This window comes from Notamacropus eugenii, chromosome Y (genome assembly GCF_028372415.1).
Source record: "Notamacropus eugenii isolate mMacEug1 chromosome Y, mMacEug1.pri_v2, whole genome shotgun sequence".
Lineage (NCBI taxonomy): Eukaryota > Metazoa > Chordata > Mammalia > Diprotodontia > Macropodidae > Notamacropus > Notamacropus eugenii.
Genome location: NC_092880.1, coordinates 6,054,357 through 6,059,947, shown reverse-complemented (window position 1 = coordinate 6,059,947; position 5,591 = coordinate 6,054,357). Strand labels below are relative to the sequence as shown.

Genomic DNA, 5,591 nt, shown 5'->3' with positions numbered 1-5,591 from the left:
TGTGAATTTTAGAGTAGCACTGACTCCTCATAGCAGAAGTTTGTGTTTCCAAAAAGAAACTAAAATGCTCATGATAATGAAAATGGGGAAACGCATTGTTTCATAAACCCAAGAGGAGAAAAAAACAAGAAAAAATAGATGTCAATTTATTGTTGAATACTTAAATATGTCAGACTATATTGATGCTATTAGAAAGTATGAAAATACGTAATTTAGAGAAATATTAAAAGATTTTTTAATGAATTGAAACATAATAAAGTAAGCAGAACATAGAAAGAAATCTCCACATTGATAATACAAAGAAAAAGATAAATTTAACAAAAAAAACCTCAATGTAATATAATGTTCAAACTTGTCACTAACATACTTAACAAAGCTTGCCTTCCTCCTTTTATTACAAAGAATGCTAACTATGAGTAAAGCATAGTTCAAATTAGGTCTTATATATTGAGAATAAGCATGATTTAAAAATGGGGTCAATAAAATATTTCTTTCATAACTATCTTCATAGGTAAAGCTCTGACTGAGACCAATATAGAAGAATAACCCTATTTTGCGTGAGATTAAAATTTGTATATGGAAGAGCCATCCTCCCCTAGCCCCCACAAAAGCTCTGTGAAGCTGGACATGTTCCACTTTTATGATCAGTATACTGCAAACAAATTGATGCCCCAAAACATTAAGTACATTGTTCATCAAAAAGGTCAAATGTCAGACCAAAACTCAAGGCTCTGCAAACTACAACTCTGGAGCTGTATCCAATTAACATTTTGCTCTGCCTTCCCCTCACCCACAACAAGAACACCATGGCCAGACCCCCTTCCCTCTGCCACACACAAACGCATAGAAATTAGGAACAACGTCACCAAGTTTGTCCTCCTATGACTCACTCAGAATTCGAAGGTACAAAAAACACTCTGTGTTGTATTCTTAATTATCTACATTTTAGCTATGGTGGGAAACATCCTCATTTTCATAACTGTCATTGAAAGTAAGAGCTTGAGGTTCCCTTTGTGCTTCTTTCTTGTTTTCTTTTCTTTTATGGATGCTATCTATTCCACTATCACTGTCCCTAAAATGACCCTAGACATACTCTACGAAAAAGTAACCATTTCTTTCCAAGCTTGCATGGTCCAGCTCTTCTTGGAATACCTACTTGGAACATCTATGGCCTATGACCGCTATGTAGCCATGTGTAAACCCTTGTATTACTTGGTCATCATGAGGTGGCATGTATGTGTTCTGCTGTTGGTGGTATCCTGGATTGGAGGTTTCATGCATTCATTAGTTCAGCTCCTTTTCATTGTTAGTCTCCCATTCTGTGGACCCAATACCATTGATGACTTCATCTGTGACACGTACCCTTTTACTGGAAATTTCCTGTATAGATACCTATATAATTGGCATCTCTGTGGTTGCCAATGGGGAGCAATATGCACAATTATCTTTGCACTCTTGCTTGTCTCCTGTGGGGTCATTCTACACTCTGTGAAAACCCATAGTTCAGAAGGTCAACAAAAAGCCCTCTCTAATTGCATCTCTCACATTACAGTTGATGTCTTCTTCTTTATCCCTTGTATTTTCAAGTATGTTAGGCCTTTCTGTACCTTCCCCACTGATAAATCTGGAACTCACTATTATACTATCGTCACTCCTATGCTGAACCCTTTGATCTACACCCTAAGAAAAGCAGAAATGAAAAATGCCTTGATGAAGCTTTGGAACAGAAAAGTGATGCCCATGTGTAAGGCAATGGATGTCTTGGCAAAGTGATGATGTTTCACAAGGGAAATGGTAGAATATTGTTACATTTCTAGAATTTATTTGAGGCTAAGAAAGCAGATGTTGAATACGTGAAGAAAAAATAAGCTTTCTGTCATTAGCATTAAAAATTGCCTTTTGATTGTTGTTGGAACTATTTCTTTTAGAGAATGATGGTTTTATGAAAAAATGCTATCCACATCCAGATAGATAGATGGATTCTGATGGAAGATTGAAGAATATTTTTCTCCTTATTTTCTTCTTTTTTCTGCAACGTGTCCAATGCAGAAATATATTTTATATATCTTCACATACTGGATATCACATTTCTTACCTTTTCAACGTGTGGGAGTGGGCTTGCATAGAATAAGATAATTTGGAAAAAATAAAATTTTAAAAAGAACATCTAGGTTCATTAGGAAAATATCGATTCGTTTTAATTAGGTGAAACTTTTTAAAAACAGTTCACTCTTCTTACAAAGATAATTCTGAGAATCACATTGTTTAGGAATGGGAATTAATATGTCACATGATAGGTTTATGTGAGGCAGTGGATATTCTACAGAAGAGAAAAAATTAATCAATTTCTCAGTCAACTTGAAGTTATTACTACTCCAGGTTTTCAAAGTAAATCAACCAGCTTCACATTTAATATTTAACTTTATCATTTTAAAACTACGTCTCATATATTGCAATGTGATGTAAAATCTGTTAATATAGGAATATTTGTTTTTAATTGGGGAGATTTTTCATTATATGTGTAAAGCCTAAACATGCAAAAATATGTGTGACTTGATCTTTTTAAATCGAACAGCATGTTCCAATTCTTTCAAACACCAGTTTCTAATTATAAGATCACTAATAAAATTATAAATTGCTGTTTATTACCTTATATTTTTCAATAAGAGAGGTAACACGGCATAACGGATAGAGATTTTATACCTGTAGTTTATTGAAATGAAGCTAAAATCACATCTGACAATACATGAATTGTTTAACCCCTCTCAAACTTTAAAATTATTGTTGTTATTATGAATAGTGACTAAAATAGTCTCATTCCTTTTTTAAAATACGAGTTCTAATAAAAACAATCCCTGAAGAAAATGTGATATTTTTGTTTGCTTGCTTTTGCTTACATTTCATGAAGTATAGATTCTAGTACAGCTGTAATTTTATACAGCAGATTGTTTTTAGAGTCAGATAAAATGTTTATAAAGATAAATCCATCTCCATAATAATATCAATGAATCATCTGCATGTCAATTCTAAAAACAATAAGGATAACAGGGACTTTTATTTAAGTTGTCCTATTTCCACAGTTTGGATTCTCTCGTCCTGTCCAGGTTTCCAAACTAAGGAAATTGATTGTTCTATGTTGGTGAGACATTATGAGCTTTTGAGATGTAAATATCTGTTAGAAGTCTTTTTCTTATTTTAAGAATCAGAGATATACATCCTCTAAAAATGTGGAGTTCTCAATTTGTACTCTTTGTATTTGTGAATTCATGTTACATTTTAAATGGTTATTTCATAGATTCATTTTTAAAGGCTTCTGTGATGTGCTTTCACTGTTTCCACAATATCCTTACATGAGATCTTCATTGATTACTAAGTCTGGACATCCCGAGAGTTGGAATTATCATTCTTTGTTACTGTTTTCTCCTGTGCCAACAATGCAGAAATTGAGTTGAGACTTGATAAGATGATGGTGGTGGTGGTGGTGATAAGGGTATCACCAACAAGAAGTAACATTTATATAGCACTTACTTAATTCCAGTCAAAGTACTAAACACACTGTAATTATTATTTCATTTGAGCTCCACATCCCCAGGAGGTAAATGCTATTATTATGACCATTTTACTGGAAACTGAGGCAAACAGGGCTTAGATGACATTTATAGGGACCACAGGCAAAAAGTACCTGAGGACAGATTAAAGACACATTTTCTTGATTCCAGGCCCTGAGGTCTATCCACTGTGCTAACTTGGTGCACTATCATCATAATCTTTTCTGTATAGTCATAATAATTTTTTTATTCTATTGTATTTATGTTTTGTTTTCCAAGGACCATGACTGCCATTCCAATAGTATGTTGTGTGATTCTTTCCTGAGCCCTTTCGTTAATATTTCAAGGTTAATCCAATGAATAAAGTGGAGGTCTTCCTCTGGTACTATTAACATCATGAGCTTATAAACACTACATCTAGGTAGGGTATTTTTTTTCTCTCATTCTTGCTTCATGGATATTCCACTTCCACCTTCCCCCACTCCACATTGCTTGATTTTACCACTGAAGCATTTCTCATTGAAAATTCATTTTTGAAACAAGTTTTACCTACAATATAATTTTCCTTTATTTTTTTGACTCTCAAATTTGATTCTTTTGATGAGGCAATATTCCATGATTCCCCATCACTGACTTTTGCCAGGAGAATACTCATGTTAAGCAGATGAATATGTAGAGCAGGGAATATTTTAGGCTTATTCAAGTTACCATGCGACTTCTCAGAAGAGGTCACATTTAATCTTCTATTCTTACCCATTTCTGACTCCAGCCTTCGTGAATTGTCAGTGCTTATCCAAAGTCTCTATATTTTGATGAATATATATCGTTAGAATAATAACAATTAAAATTTTTATACCACTTAAAGATTTTCATAAAGGCATTATAAATGTTGCCCAATTTGATATTGTATTGAAAATCATATTTGGTTACCTCTATTCCTTAAAGGTAAGATTGTTCCATATTTTTATTCATATGTCCACTACTTTGTACTCAGAATTCACCAGATCTCTCTCTGCAGATGACCATTGGAATTTTTCATTACGGACCATTGGAATTGTCTTTGATCATTTTATTAATTAGAGTAGCTCATTTTTCACAGTTTTTTTTATCGTACAATATTGCTTTTACTGTGTAGAAAGTTCTTAAAGTTCTGCACATTTCACTTTGAATTAATTAAAATAAAATTTCCCAGGTTTTTCTGCAACACCTCTGCTTCTAATTTCTTATAGCACAATAACATTCAATTAAAATCATAAATGATATCTTATACAGTCATTCCCAAATTGATGGGCATCCCATTAGTGTCTCAATTTTTCCATACCACCTTCAGCATTTCCCATTTCCCTTTCCTTTCATGTTATTCAGTCTGATAGGTATGAAGTGGGATCTATGAGTTGTTTTAACATGTACATTTCTAATCAATGGTAATTTCTCTCTTATTTTTATGTGATTATTGGCAGCAATGATTTCTTCTACTGAAAACCACCTTTCAGGCCTGTCTTCCGAAAAACGTTGTATACCATGTGACCATTTATCAAGTCGGTAATAACATTTTTTATAAATTTTGCTAACTTTCCTACTTGTTTGAAAAATATAGCCTTAGAAAAATTTTCTGTTTTTTTCTCTCATTTTAACGTTTTCCTTCTACCTTTGACTGCACTAACTTTGTTTTTGGATTTCTTCTCAACTTTATATGTTCAAAATTATTCATTTTTCTTCCACTGATCCTCTTGTTCTGTTCATTCATCATTAACATTTCCCTTGTTCATAGATCTGACAGGTACCTTGTTTCATGCCTCCACAAATTGTTATGCTACCACCTTTTATATCTAAATCATTCTCTCATTTTTAATTTATCATTTCAAACGTGTGAAATGACAATCTATGACTAGTTCCTCCCAAATTTTGTCAAATTGTGAATATTTACTTCAAAATTTGGATCCTAGTCTTTATGAAACATTAAATTATTGTAGTCATTTACTGCTGTGTATTACGTACTTAATGTATTCAAACGGTTTACCACTCTATTTTTAGGAAATTATC

At 33.0% G+C, this 5,591-nt stretch overlaps 1 pseudogene; it reads left to right on the top strand.

Moving 5' to 3' along the window:
- Positions 1-849: 849 nt before the first annotated feature.
- Positions 850-1,773, top strand: LOC140516821 (olfactory receptor 4A15-like; annotated as a pseudogene).
- Positions 1,774-5,591: the final 3,818 nt, after the last annotated feature.